Genomic DNA, 15452 nt, shown 5'->3' on the forward strand with positions numbered 1-15452 from the left:
TTGATGTGAAAAACATCCAAGTGCCAAGAAAATGCCAAATAAGTCTCAACCAATGGAAGACAACCAACAAACACTCCAAGAAGATATGAAAATGAAATTCTGAATAAAAAACCAAACTCCCCCTGAGAATGATATCACAGTAAAGCTCTATTTTTCACATATATCTCTCCCCCTTTGACATCAATGCAAAAACTCTAACATAAACATCAAAGAAAAATCATAAAACCTCTAATCCACATAGATGACTACTCCCCTTGAGTAGTAGCATCAACACATCAATCTGGAATGGATGATAGCATTGATAAATGCATACCGGACTGATGCCAATCAACATCACTCAAGTCTCTATCGAAGGGGAATAAACTCCCAATTTGTCTCTGAAGTACTCAAATGATTCCTTAAGAAAAGGTTTAGTGAAGATATCTTCAATCTGCTATTTGGTGTTCACATAGACTATTCTGAATTATTTGCTTCAACCTTCTCCTTCAAAAAATTATACTTGATAGAAATGTGCTTAGTCTTAGAATTAAATATCAGATTCTTTGATATATCAATAGCAGCAGAGTTATCACGATGAATAACTACCTATTCATTACAATCAACCCTTATATCCTTCAACATTTGCTTCATCCATAAAACTTGTATATAGTTAGTAGCAGTAGCAACATACTCAAATTCAGCAGTAGATAAAGAAGTACATGATTGCTTCTTGTTGATCCATGAAACAAGTTTCTTTCCAAGAAATTTCCAAGAAAGAAAGCTCCACTAGATGTTCTCTTCCTGTCATCAACATCTCCAGCCCAATTTTCGTGCCCAGACTTTTGGGCTAAAAACGTAACAAAACTTTTTTTTTTATAAACCTAAACTCTCAAAACAAACTACATTTAAAGTGGAATCAATAAGTCTTGTCTTAACTAGGATGTAAATAGAATTGTTTTCTAAAGTTAGATTAATTAACCAACTCAAATAAGTGACATTAATTATTGGAGATTAATTAATCCCAAGAGGGTTGTCGCAATTTAGCTAGTTAATTTAATTATCTTAATTAAGTTATCGCTAATTAAAGTCAAGGGATATTCAGATATCTCAAATGCAATTAAAACTATGTCGGGCTAATTGAATGATGATGAGGATATCTTAAATCAAAAATTTAATTAATCAAACGCACGCAAATTCATTATCTAAATCTAACCGATAAAGGTTCAAATTTCACAAAGTCATTTGTCAAATAAATCCAATTTTATGCTATAGTCAATTTTAATTTCCCCTAAACCTTCAAATTTGATGATATAATTAATCTGGCCAACACTGGCCTCATAGGCTCAAATTCATAAAAATAATTAATAATTTTCAATTATAAATTTTCTCCAACTTAAAATATAACTTAACGTCCATATTTAATTGAACATATCAAATAACTACATAGTTTCCTTGGTTGAATAATTTAAACCAATTATGCGATTATTGTAACCATATAACATTAATCTCCATTTAAATCTTATAAAATAAACTATATTAAAAATTAATTTTCTCCCAAATCGAATAAGGAGTTCTAAATCAATAACACATATGACTAAAATTATATGGGGGAAATCTTTTTCAAATTTGGAAAGTCTTTCCCCCTCTTCTTATTTTAATTTTTTTTTTTTAAACCCCAAACCCTAACTAGGGTTGAGTAATTTTCTTCTCCCATAATTTATTTGAATCCCCCTAATAATCTCTCTCTTTTATTTTTATATTATTAGCTAATCCTAATGCATTTTTTGTCTTTTATTTTTTATGCAAACCCTAATCCAGATTTGGATTAGGGTTGCATATTTTATCCAACTAAAAATCTTAAACTTAATGTATTTCCTTTACCCTAACCTGAAACTGGGTTAGGGTTTATCTTTTTTTTTTGTACGTGTATGTGTGATGTGTGTTATACGGAGTCGAACTAGGACATGGCAGTGCACAAATGGAAAGGCGGAGGCCGAAAGGAAGGGTAGAGGCCAAAAGGGATATTGGGCTTCACAGCGGGCTCCCGTCGGTCACATAGTGGCGGGCGGTGTCATCCATTGTGTGCACCCATAGTGGCGGCCGCTGTTGTCCACTGTGTGTACACACAATGGCAGCCGTAGGCCGTCCACTGTGTTTACACACAGTGCGACACCTCCTGCACCGACCACTATGTGTAAACACAGTGGCTCGGCCCATGATTCGTCCACTGTGTTAACACACAGTGGTTCGGCCTATGCCCCCTATTTTTGTTTAATTTCTTCTTTTTTTAATTTACAGAGAATTCAAAATTGAATAAATATATATATATAATCAGATTCATGCATTTATCTTTATTTTTTTTTAAAGTTATTTATACACTAGCATGCAGGAATGTAAAGAAAAAGAATGTTCAGGCTATTCATAGTTAGATGTAAATTTTATATTTATATTTTCTTTTCTGAAAGGATTTAATTAATCATAATTAGATTAACCTATACCTTCATAGTTTAAAACTAGATCTACATGCATTTCTTCCTTTTTTTTTAATAGCAATAATTTTTTTTTTTGACAGTTATACTAATAGCAAGCTAAAGACTATAAATAGGTTTTATTTTTATTTCTTTTGTTTATAGGCTAATTTTTTGCTATGTATAACAGAAGTAAAAATGACAGAAATAAAATAGGACTATAAGGACATTTTGAACTTCAGTTAGATATATTATAGGAAAAGTAGATTTATATGGTTCTAAAAGCTCTCTATTTTCTTTTTATTTATTTTTTTCCTAAGTAAAATAAAATGAATGTGAACAATCAACATGTAAATATTGAAAGAAATACTTAAATACACATTGCATTTCTTTGGTTTTTTTTGCATCTTTCATTTCTTTAACAAAATTGCATAGATAAATAACTATAGATTTCAATTTAAGACAGAATTAAATAAAATGAACAGCAGCATAACTTATTAAAGAAAAAAAAATGCTTTTATTATTTGAATAGTACGAACTCAAGTTGTCAATTTTTTTCTTACAATGGGGAAAAATACCCAATTATTCTCTCATCCCTAGTAGATGATGACTTAACTAAACAACACATTTCTATCTTTCAAAATAATTACAATAATACATCTTTATTTCTTTCTTTCTGCAACTAAGTAAAATTTGCAACTAATCAAAATCTGCTACTCTTATCTTTCTTTCCTTTTTCCAAGCAACTTGCATATAAAACATAATGTTGTGACAATGGGATGCTCACTTCCCAGCCTAGCCTTACTAGAAGCCACCCCCAAGCTTAGAGAACCAAGTCCTAGATGGGTTACACTCAAGAAAACACAAACAAGCAAAGGGGAAAAAACATAACAAACACATTCCCTTCCCAAGCTGAAACTTCATCACATAATGTGATGTTTTACTAGGGTGGAAGTGGACCAAGTACCCTAGAGAAGATCTAATAGATAGTATCTCACAGCCAACTCATGGCATCCAAGAAAACACAACAAAACTCATCTTAACCCCCATATCCTTATGACCCCCAAAGGCAAACATGCCATATTTGCTCCCCTTATGACCCCAGAATGCATAAACAGAACTATGCAGCAAGGGTCACATGGACAAACCCTTGAGATCACTCTCATGATGAGAGCCTCTCACTCTAAGGTTATCAAACTCCTTCCATCCCCAAGACCATTTTCCCCTCCCAAGGGTAAGATAGTCTTAGATACTCCCAAACACAACAAAATGGATAAACAGAATTAGAAAAAGAATCACATAAAGTTTTCACAAATACAATGCAAATAAAAAATACAATATTTTCATTCAAGAATTCTACAACAGATTTTAGCATGTAACTAAGAAAATGCACCTACCTTAAATCTGCCAAGGGTATTCTAGGGAAAGATTGGAGAAGAGCAACCCAATCCACAAAAAAATTTCTGCAACACTTAGATCAATTCTCCTATTCTCAAACTGGTTTTCCTTCAAAAAGAGTGGGTGATTAGCTCGCTAAGCTTCAATCTCTAGAATAAGAAGACTTCTCTCACTCCTTCCAACCTCTTGGATAGAGTGACGGACTCCCGTTGGTTGGTCTTCCCTAGGTCTTACGCACTCCCTAACCAAGGCACCTCAAGAAGAGGAATGAAATGGGGAAGAGGAATTGCACCTCTGAAGATGGTTATCTAACCAAGGATGGTACTCCTATAGATGAAATTCGTCCATCTTCGGAAAACCACTTTTTTGGGTGGTTAAACAAGCCCTAGGGGAAGGACACATGGGCAAATTTGGGCTTCACCCATAGGTACCCCATGAGGCCTAATAAAAATGCTCTAAAACTGAATCTAGGAGTTGATTTAACCCTTAGAAAGTCCACCTAAAGTTAACCTACGGGTCAACTCTGACTTGACCCTCCTTGTGGCTCACTATCCTAGATTTCTTGGTTCCTTCAAAGATAGTAAGGTAATATAACAATTAAACAAAAATAAATCTCTGCAAAAGCTAACATGACAATTGCCAACACCACATACAACATACGTGTCAAGTGACACTACAAAATAATCCACATCACAAATACACACATGGCAATTGTCCCTTGATGATTTAAACAATTCAATAAATACAATTTATACTCATGCAATATTTTACGTTTATGAATAAAATACAATACATAAGGGGTGTTGTCTCTCCAAATAGACAACCCTGGTTTTACATACACACGTAGGCCTAGGCTTGATTCTCCATAATATTTCCATGGTCACATGGATAATTTCCTACGCATCTCAATCTAAACATTAGTACTTTCCAATAGCCTCATATGATATTAAACACGTAATCAAGAATACCATTCAATAACTCTGCATAGAATTGGCGTTATACAATAAAATTTGCCACATATCAAAGCAATTCATGTAAGAAATTCATCATAATCCTCATAATTTTAACCATTCATAAGATATGTAAACATATTTCCATTATCATAATAAAGTCCTGCAAATCAAATAATGGCATACATCATCTCAATGTTATCCTATTCTAGAATCATATAAAATTATATACCCATAATGCATAGTAATGAAGCATCAATATATCAATGTTATCAAACTCGCAGAATCATATAAAGTTTAATATCCATAATTCATAAAAATAAAGCATCCATAATAGTTCCAACATGAAAACATTGAAATAGTAGGATGGGTTGGGGTAGGGCCTCACACCCTCCCCCTCTAGGCATGAACTTCCACCTTGAGTTCATCAAAAAGATGAGGGTACTGAGATCTCATACATGTTGCATCCTCCCATGAAGTTGTAACCTCATCATAGCAATCCCACTAGACCCTAACCTAGTCCAGCTCTTGACCTCGAAGGGCCAACGTCCGACGAGCCAAAGTGCAAACGGGCTCCAAAGCTAGCTGCCCATCCGACTCCACCTGCAAGGCATCCCAATCTAAAATATGAGACTCATCATAGATATACTTGATAGTTTTGATACTAAATGTAAGTATAGATCCAATAGCCAACAAGATCAGAGGGGGGGGGGGGTGAATCATACAAACTTAATCTTCCATAAAAACATCAGATTCAACCTCAGTAACATATACTTTAGTAATATAACCAAAACTATTAAACATGCAAACTCAAAATCAAATAAACATCATAAACCTCATAACACCAGATTTAACGTGGAAACCCAAATAGTTAAAAACAATTGTGGGATTTCGGACCCACTAAGAAATATACTCTTCTAGAGTATGCTCGGTTAAAAGCAAATCCTATTAAAGATTACAAAGACATTGCTAGATGTGACCCGGTTAAGGGATTTCCCTCAGATTTGTTAGGATCTTCACCTTGTTAGAAGTGACCTTGTTAAAGGATTTCAAACACTCAATCAGAATGTCACCTTGCTAGAGGGTTTTACAAATAAGACTGTTAAGTCCACTTGGTTAAGAGATTTTCTATCACTTTCACAAAATAACAATAATAAAATCTATCTGCAACTTCACATCTAAAATGCTAAAGCGGATTCTTATTTGTTCAATACAATCTAGACACAGGACTAATCTTGTCCATCTGCTGGGCTTCTATACTCTATTATTGAAACAGGTCTTCAAGCTTCTGTGCTCGGTAATCACTATGTAGCATCCCTGTGCATACACTTGCCTGAATAAATTATTTATCAACAATTTCCTATTCATAAACAAATAGCTAACCGCTTAATCTCCTTGATCACATTTCCCATGATCAATCATAGCCATCAAATCTTCAATCTTGTCCAAGTTCAATGCATCTTTGGATCTGAAAACATTTTACCCTGCCTTGGAACTTGTATACCTTTCTTGGAACTTGTGCTAGGGTATTATGGTTCAATCTGAACTGCAGATCTTCATGCCAACTTTCCTTTGCCATAGATTCATTAACAAACTATATTTATGACATACCAATAATTTAATCAGTTCCAGCTCATCAGCTTCCTTCATTAAATAACGCATGTAAACATTTAATGTATTCAGTTATAGCTCGGTTACAACATGGTTACAACTCGGTAAATACTAAACTTTACTCAGTAGACATTCGACCTTCATTAACCAATAGCGATAACCTTAGGGTTTACCAACTAGGTTCCTTAGGGTTTACCGACTAGGTTCTTTACTTGATAACATAGTATAATATTAACCTTACAATTTACAACATATGTATGATGTTAAAATGATCTGAACATCATGATCTCATCATCATCTATCTCGGTAATAGTTGCCCATTGAATACCTTATTCATCCCCTTATTCATCATAATCTTTCCCGTGTCTTTTACCAACATCTTTATATTCTTCAAATCATACTTCTCAAGATATGGCAACATCATACTGAGTTAGAAAATCAATTTCTTGATATCAATGAAAAAATAATAATATCTAGACAGTAAACATCCTTAATCAGTTATATCCATAATCATCAACAACCTTCTCAATATCCTTATTAAAATGTCAACAATCCTTCATTGTCTCTTATAATGCTATATTACCAACAATCTCCCCCTTTGGCATTGATGGCAAAACCAATTGTTTTGACCTTAAAAGATTCAGATTGTTGTGATTCTGAAATGCTGAAATGATATCTTGCTATCATCAGACTTCTCCCCCATACTTTAGACTTCTCCAATCTTCAGTCTTCTCCCCTTTCTCAGTTTTCTCCCACTTTGACAACAATGCCAAAATGTAAAGAACTAAAACATAATTTCTTCCTGTATGAAGTGAATTCCTACTGTAATGTGTCAATTCAGTCTTGGTCAGAGCATTTTTTCTTCAATTCCTATTCCCTGTATTGTTTCCTGTAATATTTCTTGTACACCTTTAGAAAACATCTTAAAGTGTGTAAATCAGCATCAACTCCTAAAAGATATTCGTTAGAGTCATCAGATTGATGCTTTTATCGAACTCGGTCAGTGAGTAGAAGATAGGGGTAGGACCCATAACTTACTTCTAAGATATTCAAAAGTGTCCCTTGGTAGTGGCTTGGTAAAGATATCTGCTATTTGTTCCTTTGTGCTAACATACTCCAATACCACTTTCTTCTCTTGAGCTTCTTCTCTAAGATAATGATATTTGATAGAGATGTACTTTGTCTTAGAGTGCATAACAAGATTTTTTGAAATGTTAATGTCACTAGTATTGTCAGAGAATATAGTTAGTGGCTCGGTAACTTTCTCATTTATACCTTCCAACAATTGTTTGATCCATGCAATGTTGGTACAATTCAATGATGCAGCAACGTATTCAGCTTTTGTTGTTGACTGTGAAACACATCCTTGTTTCTTGCTAACCCAACTTACTAGTCTTTCTCCTAAAAAGAAAGCTCCTCCACTTGTGCTTTTTCTGTCATCAATGTTGCCTGCCCAGTCAGCATCTGTATAAACTTTTAAATCAAAATCATTTCCTTCCTGATATACTAAGCCATAATCCTCAGTGCCTTTCAAGTATCTAAAAATTCTTTTGATTGTTGTCATGTGTGATTTCTTAGGATCTACAGAGAATCTTGCAACTATACCTACTGCATGTGCTATGTCTGACCTGCTGTGAACAACATATTGAAGTTTTCCAATCATGGATCGGTAAAGTGTCTCATCAATAGGTGCAAATTCATCATTCTTTGATAATTTACAGTTGGTAATCATAGGAGTACTTACTGGTTTTGAATCCTCCATTCCAAATTTCTTCAAGATTTCCTTTATGTACTTCGATTGGGTAATGAAAATCTCATTTTTCATTTGCAGTATCTGTAAACCTATAAAATACTTTATCTCACTGATTAATGACATCTCAAATTCTTTACTCATTTCATTTCCAAAGTTCTTGCATAAAGAGTCATTTCCACAAAATATAATATCATCAACAAATATGGCTGAGATCAGTATTCCATTTTCATAATTCTTCATTTACATATTGTTGTTCTCAGTTGTCGTTATAAAACCAATCTTAATCAAATAAGAGTGCAATCTTTCATACCATGCTCTAGGTGCTTGTTTCAAACCAAATAAAGCTTTGTTCAATTTACATACCTGATCTTTATTCTTGTCTTCAACAAATCCTTCAAGTTGTTCAATAAAAACTTCTTCTAATATTCCATTCAAAAATGCAGATTTGACATCCATTTGATATATCTTCAAGTTTTTGAAAGCATCATATGCCAACAATTTTCTTACTCTTTCAAGTCTAGCAACAGGTGCAAAAGTTTCACCATAATCAATTCCTTCTTCTTGAGCATAACCTTTGCAAACTAGTCTTGCTTTGTTTTGAATGACCTCTTATTTTTCATTTAACTTGTTTCTGAAAATCCACTTTGTACCGATTACATTTTTGTCCTTCGGTCTTGGGATTAGTGTCCATGTGTCATTCTTCTTGATTTGATCAATCTCTTCTATCATAGCATTTATCCAATCTTCACTGTTAAATGCCTCTTTCACTATTCTCTGTTCAAATTAAGATATCAAACATGTGTTCTGTCTCAGTTTGTTCCTTGTCATCATTGGATCATCCTTATCTCCTATAATCTGACTTGGTGCATGATGTCTTCTGACATACTCATCTAATACAGGCTTGATAGGCTCTGTATGATCTTCTTCATTACTTAGTAACTGGATATTCTCTTCATTTTCTTCAACAATTTTCTCGGCAAGACTTGTTGGTTGAATTGAGACAAATTCATCATAGTCTTGTGGTTCCTTGGAATTTCCTTCATCATTTCTTTCTGCAAATTCATCAATTTTCACATTTGCACTTTCTACTATTTTGTTGTATGATTTGATCAGACATTTAAATGCTTTGCTTCTAGAAGAATAACCTAGAAATGTTCCTTCTTCACTCTTCTGATCAAACTTGCCATTTCTATCATCTTTGTGAACATAGCATCTACTTCCAAAGATTTTAAAATAACTTACATTAGGTTTCTTATCATACCAGATTTCATATCATGTCTTCAAAGTACCTTTCTTCAATTATACTCAGTTTAGGGTGTAAACTGTTGTGCTTATTGCTTCTCTCCAAAATGTTTGTGGCACCTTCTTTTCAATTATCAATGTTCTAGCACAATCCACAATAGATTTGTTTCTTCTCTCAGCTATTCCATTCTGTTGTGGAGTTCTCGGCACAAAGACTTGACTTTTAATACCATGATCATTGCAAAATAATTTGAATTCATCAGATGTGAACTCTCCTCCTCTATCAAATCTAAGACATTTCAGTTGTTTTCTTGTTTCATTTTCAACTCTTTCCTTGTACCATTTAAACATTTGAAAAGCTTCTGATTTATCTTTAAAAAACATTACTGACATCATCCTTGAGTAGTCATCCACAAATAATATGAAATATTTATCACCATAATAACTTTGAACTTTCATAGGACCACAAAGATCAGTGTGCAAAAGATCTAAAATTCTCTTAGAAGTGTAAGACTTACTTGTAAAGCTTGATCTTGTCATCTTACCCATCTGGCATCCTCGGCACATAGCATTCTCAGGTTTTTCAAGACTCGGTAGACCTCTTACTCAATGCTTCTTACTTATTTTTATCAGATTATCAAAATTTACATGACAAAACCTTTTATGCCATAACCAAGTATCATCTATCTTTGCATGAAAACACTTATTTCGAGTTCAGTCAAGGTGAAATGTGTTACATTTTGTTTGTGTCCCAGTAGCCCTAACTTTCCATTCTTGTCATGAACTTTGACAATTCCTTTTTGAAATTCTATTTGGTAACCTGTGTTGTTTAGTTGTGCTACACTCAACAAATTGTATTTCAAACCTTCAACCCAATAAACATCATTGCATCTTGCATTGTCAAGAAGTGTTATGGATCCTTTACCTTTCACTGGACATGGTGCATCATTACAAAATCTAACATAGCCTCCATCATAATCTTCTAATATAACAAACTTGTGTTTATCTCCTATCATATGATGTGAACATCCACTATCTATGATCCAAGAATCATTAGTGTTTATGTGAGATATTAGGGCTTTTTCTTCATACCTTTCTTCATCTGATCCATCTTTGATAGCCACATAAACTACTTCCTCTGTATCAGTTTCATTTGAATTATCATCATTGGATTCCTCATCGGCTATTAAGCATCTCTTTCTATCTCTTCTTTTGAAGTCTCGGTGTCCTTTGTAATGATTATCTTTTTGTCTGTCATCTCGGTAATCTATCTTTTCAGTAGAATCTTTGTCAGGACAGTTAGAAGCCATATGTCCTATTTTATCACAATTGAAACATTTCAAAGGTAGTTTTCCTTTACACTTACCTTTGCCTCTCGGTAACCTTTTGGCTAATACTGCTTCAAACTCTTCCTGCTTTCTAATTTTATCATACAATTTGTGTACTTCTTCCATGTTCTTACGAAATCTTTCACTTGCTCCACTGTGATCTCCTTCAGAGTACTTATACTTTCTTTCATTATAATAATTAGATTCATCAAGATGAAAAGAACTAAATGCAGATTTACCTTTATTTACTGAAGATCCACTGTTATCAAAGTTACTTAATTCAAATGCATGTAGATTACCAATAGTAGCATCTAAAGAAACTGGCATATTAGGTACACACCTTAATTCATTGATTGCAAAGACTCGGATTGTATAAGCTGGTAGAAGGGTTCTTAACAACTTACTTGTTATATCCTTTTCTTAAATAGTTCCACCTGCTCCTTTGATTTGATTGATAATCTCCTTTAGTCTTGTACTGTACTGAGTTATGTTCTCACCTTCATTCATTCTCATAGATTCAAGTTGTCCTCTTAGACTATCTACTTTTGCTCTTTGAACATGTTCCTCTCCTCCATACATAGATATGAGCTTATCCTACATTGCCTTTGCATCATTGCAGCCTTCAAGATCATTAAACTCTGAGTCGGTCAATGCAAATGTTATTTCAATCATTGCTTGAAGATAGGTGCTCGGTGTGATGAAATCATTCTCCAAATAGTATACAACATATTCTCCAACTTCTGATAGAAGCAGCTTCATCCTTTTCTACCAATTAGAGAAACTTGACTTGTTCAGCTTCGGTGCATCCCTCTTATACATCTTTGGATCTTTAACTTAAGTGCCTTTAAACATTTCTTCTAGAGTCCAATGCTGTAATACCAATTGGAAGTTCTGATACTAAATGTAAGTATAGATCCAATAGCCACCAAGATGAGAGGGGGGGGTGAATCATACAAACTTAATCTTCCATAAAAACATTAGATTCAACCTAGGTAACATATACTTTAGTAATATAACCAAAACTATCAAACATGCAAACTCAAAAGCATATAAACATCATAACCTTCATAACACCAGATTTAACGTGGAAACCCAAATAGGGAAAAACCACTGTGGGATTTCAGACCCACTAAGAAATATACTCTTCTAGAGTATGCTCGGTTAAAAGCAAATCCTGTTAAAGATTACAAACACATTGCTAGATGTGACCCAGTTAAGGGATTTCCCTCATATCTGTTAGGATCTTCACCTTGTTAGAAGTGACCTTGTTAAAGGATTTCAAACACTCAATCAGAATGTCACCTTGCTAGAGGGTTTTACAAATAAGACTGTTAAGTCCACTTGGTTAAGAGATTTTCTATCACTTTCACAAAATAACAATAATAAAATCTATCTGCAACTTCACATCTAAAATGCTAAAGCAGATTCTTATTTGTTCAATACAATCTAGACATAGGACTAATCTTGTCCATCTGCTGGGATTCTATACTCTATTATTCAAATAGGTCTTCAAGCTTCTGTGCTCGGTAATCACTATGTAGCATCCCTATGCATACACTTGCTCGCATACATTGTTTATCAAGAGTTTCCTACTTATAAACAATTAGCTAACCACTTAATCTCCTTTATCACATTTCTCATGATCAATCATAGCCATCAGATCTTCAATCTTGTCCAGGTTCAATTCATCTTTCGATCTAAAAATGTTTTACCCTGGCTTGGAACTTGCATACCTTTGTTGGAACTTGTGCCAGGGTATTGCGGTTCAATCTAAACTATAGATCTTCATGCCAACTTTTCTTTGCCATATATTCATTAACAAACTATATTGACGACATACCAATCATTTAATCAGTTCCATCTCATCAGGTTCCTTCATTAAATAATGCATTCCGTTACAGCTTGGTTACAACTCGGTAAATACTAAACTTTACTCGATAGACATTCTACCTTCATTAACCGATAGCGATAACCTTAGGGTTTATCAACTAGGTTCTTTTCTTGATAAAATAGTATAATATTAACCTTACAATTTACAACATATGTATTATGTTAAAACAATCTAAACATCATGATCTCATCATTGTCTGACTCGGTAATAGTTGCCCATTGAATACCTTATTCATCCCCTTATTCATCATAATCTTTCCTGTGTCTTTTACTGACATCTTTATATTCTTCAAATCATACTTCTCAAGATATGGCAACATCATACTGAGTTAGAAAATCAATTTCTTGACATCAATGACAAAATATTAAATATTAAGACAGTAAACATCCTTAATCAGTTATATCTATAATCATCAACAACCTTCTCAATATCCTTATTAAAATGTCAACAATCCTTCATTGTTTGTTATAATTCTATATTGCCAACAATACTTTGTCCAAACTGATACATGAAACACATTATGGATGTGTGACAGGCTAGGTGACAAAGCTAGGCGATAAGCAACTAGTCCTATCCTCTCAAGCATCTCAAAAGGTCCGATAGAGCAAGGTGCGAGCTTAGAACCCTTTCCATAACAGATTGGACTCTTATGCGGCCACACTCTCAGAAAAACTTTTTCCCCAACCATATAACTCTGGTCTATCCTCTTTGCATCTGCATACTTCTTCTGCCTATCCTATGCCTCTCTAAGGCACTGTCTAATTAAAATTACATGCTACTCCATATCACAAACCATCTCAAGGCCTATGGCCACTCTATCCTCAATACGGTCCTAACTCAAAGGTAACCTGCAAGGTCTGTCGTACAAAACCTGAAAAGGTTGCATCCCCAAAGAAGTGTGATGCCCATTATTATAGGCAAACTCTACTAAATGAAGGTACTTCTCCCATCTGGTCAGATGATCCATGACGTACATACAAAGCATATCCTCTAACACTTGGTTAACCCGCTCTGTCTGTCCATCTATTTTTGGATGATAGGTTGTGCTGAAATTGAGCTTGGTGTCCATTGCTGCCTGTAATACCTTCCAAAAGGAAGAAGTGAAGAGGGAATCCCTATCAGAAATAATCTTGCGTGGAAGACCATGAAGCCTAACAATGTCTCGCAAGAACACCTATGCCACTGCTGGTGTTGCGAAGGTAGTCCAGACTGGTGAGAAGTGGGCCACTTTGGTCAACTTTTCAACTATCACCAAGATAGCATCATGGCGATGAGATGACATGGGAAGACCAATGATGAAATCCATGGATATAGTATACCACTTCCACTCTAGCATAGCATGAGACTGAAGTAACTCACCAGGATGGCGGTGCTCTGCCTTGACTCTCTGACACTCAAGGCATTGGGCTACTAACTCAGTGATATGATGCCACATACCTGGCCAATGATATAACTACCTCAAGTCTGAATGCATCTTCTTAACCCTGGGATGCGCTGAATAAGGAGCTCTATAAGCCTCCATGACAATGAACTCTTGCAATCCCCTGGAAGAAGGTACATAGATGCGCCCTCTATGGCGTAATATTCCATCAGACTCTAAAGAGTAAGCCACATACTTCCCCTCCAAGGTCTCCTGATATCGGATCCTTTAACAAACCTCTAGATACCATCCATCCTCTGCCAACCGCTGCAATATACGATCTCTCAAATTTGTGCTCATAGATATGGTGTATACCTCATGTCGTCTCGTACTCAAGGCATCAGTGACTACATTCTCCTTCCCCTTGGTGTAGTGGGCATCAAAATCATACTCGGAAAGGAACTCCATCCATCTCCTTTGACAGGAATTAAGATTTGGCTGGGTGAAGATGCACTGCAAACTCTGATGGTTTGAATGAAGCTCGCAGTGATGACCCAAAAGGAAGTGTCTCCACCTCACAAGTGCATGTACTACTACTGCAAGCTATAGGTCGTGCGTAGGGTAGTTAAGCTCGTGAGTCTTAAGTTTCCTAGACTCGTATGCTATAACTCTACCCTCCTACATAAGGACTGCTCCTAATCCATCCAAGGAAGCATCTGTGCATACCATGAAATCAGTCGTGGGGTCTGGCACAATAAGAATAGGTGCAGTAGTGAGTGCCCTTTTTAGATCTTGAAAAGCCCTCTCACACTTCTTTGTCCACTCAAATTTATTTCCCTTTTGTTAGAGGGATGTGATGGGGCGTGCAAATCTGGAAAATCCCTCAACAAAGTGTCTGTAGTATATCCTGCTAAACCCATGAGGCTCCTAACCTTTGTGACACTGGTTGGCACTGGCCAATCCATAATAGCTCTAATCTTTGATGGGTCAACTGAGATCCCATCACCTGATATAACATGCCCCAGGTGCTTGACCTCTGATCTAAAGAAAGCACACTTCGACAAACTGTCGAACAACTAGTTATCCCTCAAACACTGCAAAATCTGCCTCAAATTCTCCTCATGCTCCTTCTCATTCCGAGAATATATCAATATATCATTGAGGAACAAAATCACAAACCAGTCGAGGAAGGTGTGGAATACTCCATTCATGAGACTCATGAATATAGTTGGAGCATTCATAAGACCAAATGGGACCACAATGAACTCATAGTGGCCATATCTAGTATGAAATACGGTCTTGTGGATATCACTCTCCACAATCCTCAATTGATGATACCCTGACTTCAGATCTATTTTGGAGAACACTTTAGCACCCTGAATCTAATCAAACAAATCATCGATCATGGGCAAGGGATAACGGTTCTTGATGGTTACTTTGTTCAGTTGCTTGTAATCCATGCATAACCGAAG

The sequence above is a fragment of the Cryptomeria japonica genome, chromosome 3, assembly GCF_030272615.1.
Source record: "Cryptomeria japonica chromosome 3, Sugi_1.0, whole genome shotgun sequence".
NCBI lineage: Eukaryota > Viridiplantae > Streptophyta > Pinopsida > Cupressales > Cupressaceae > Cryptomeria > Cryptomeria japonica.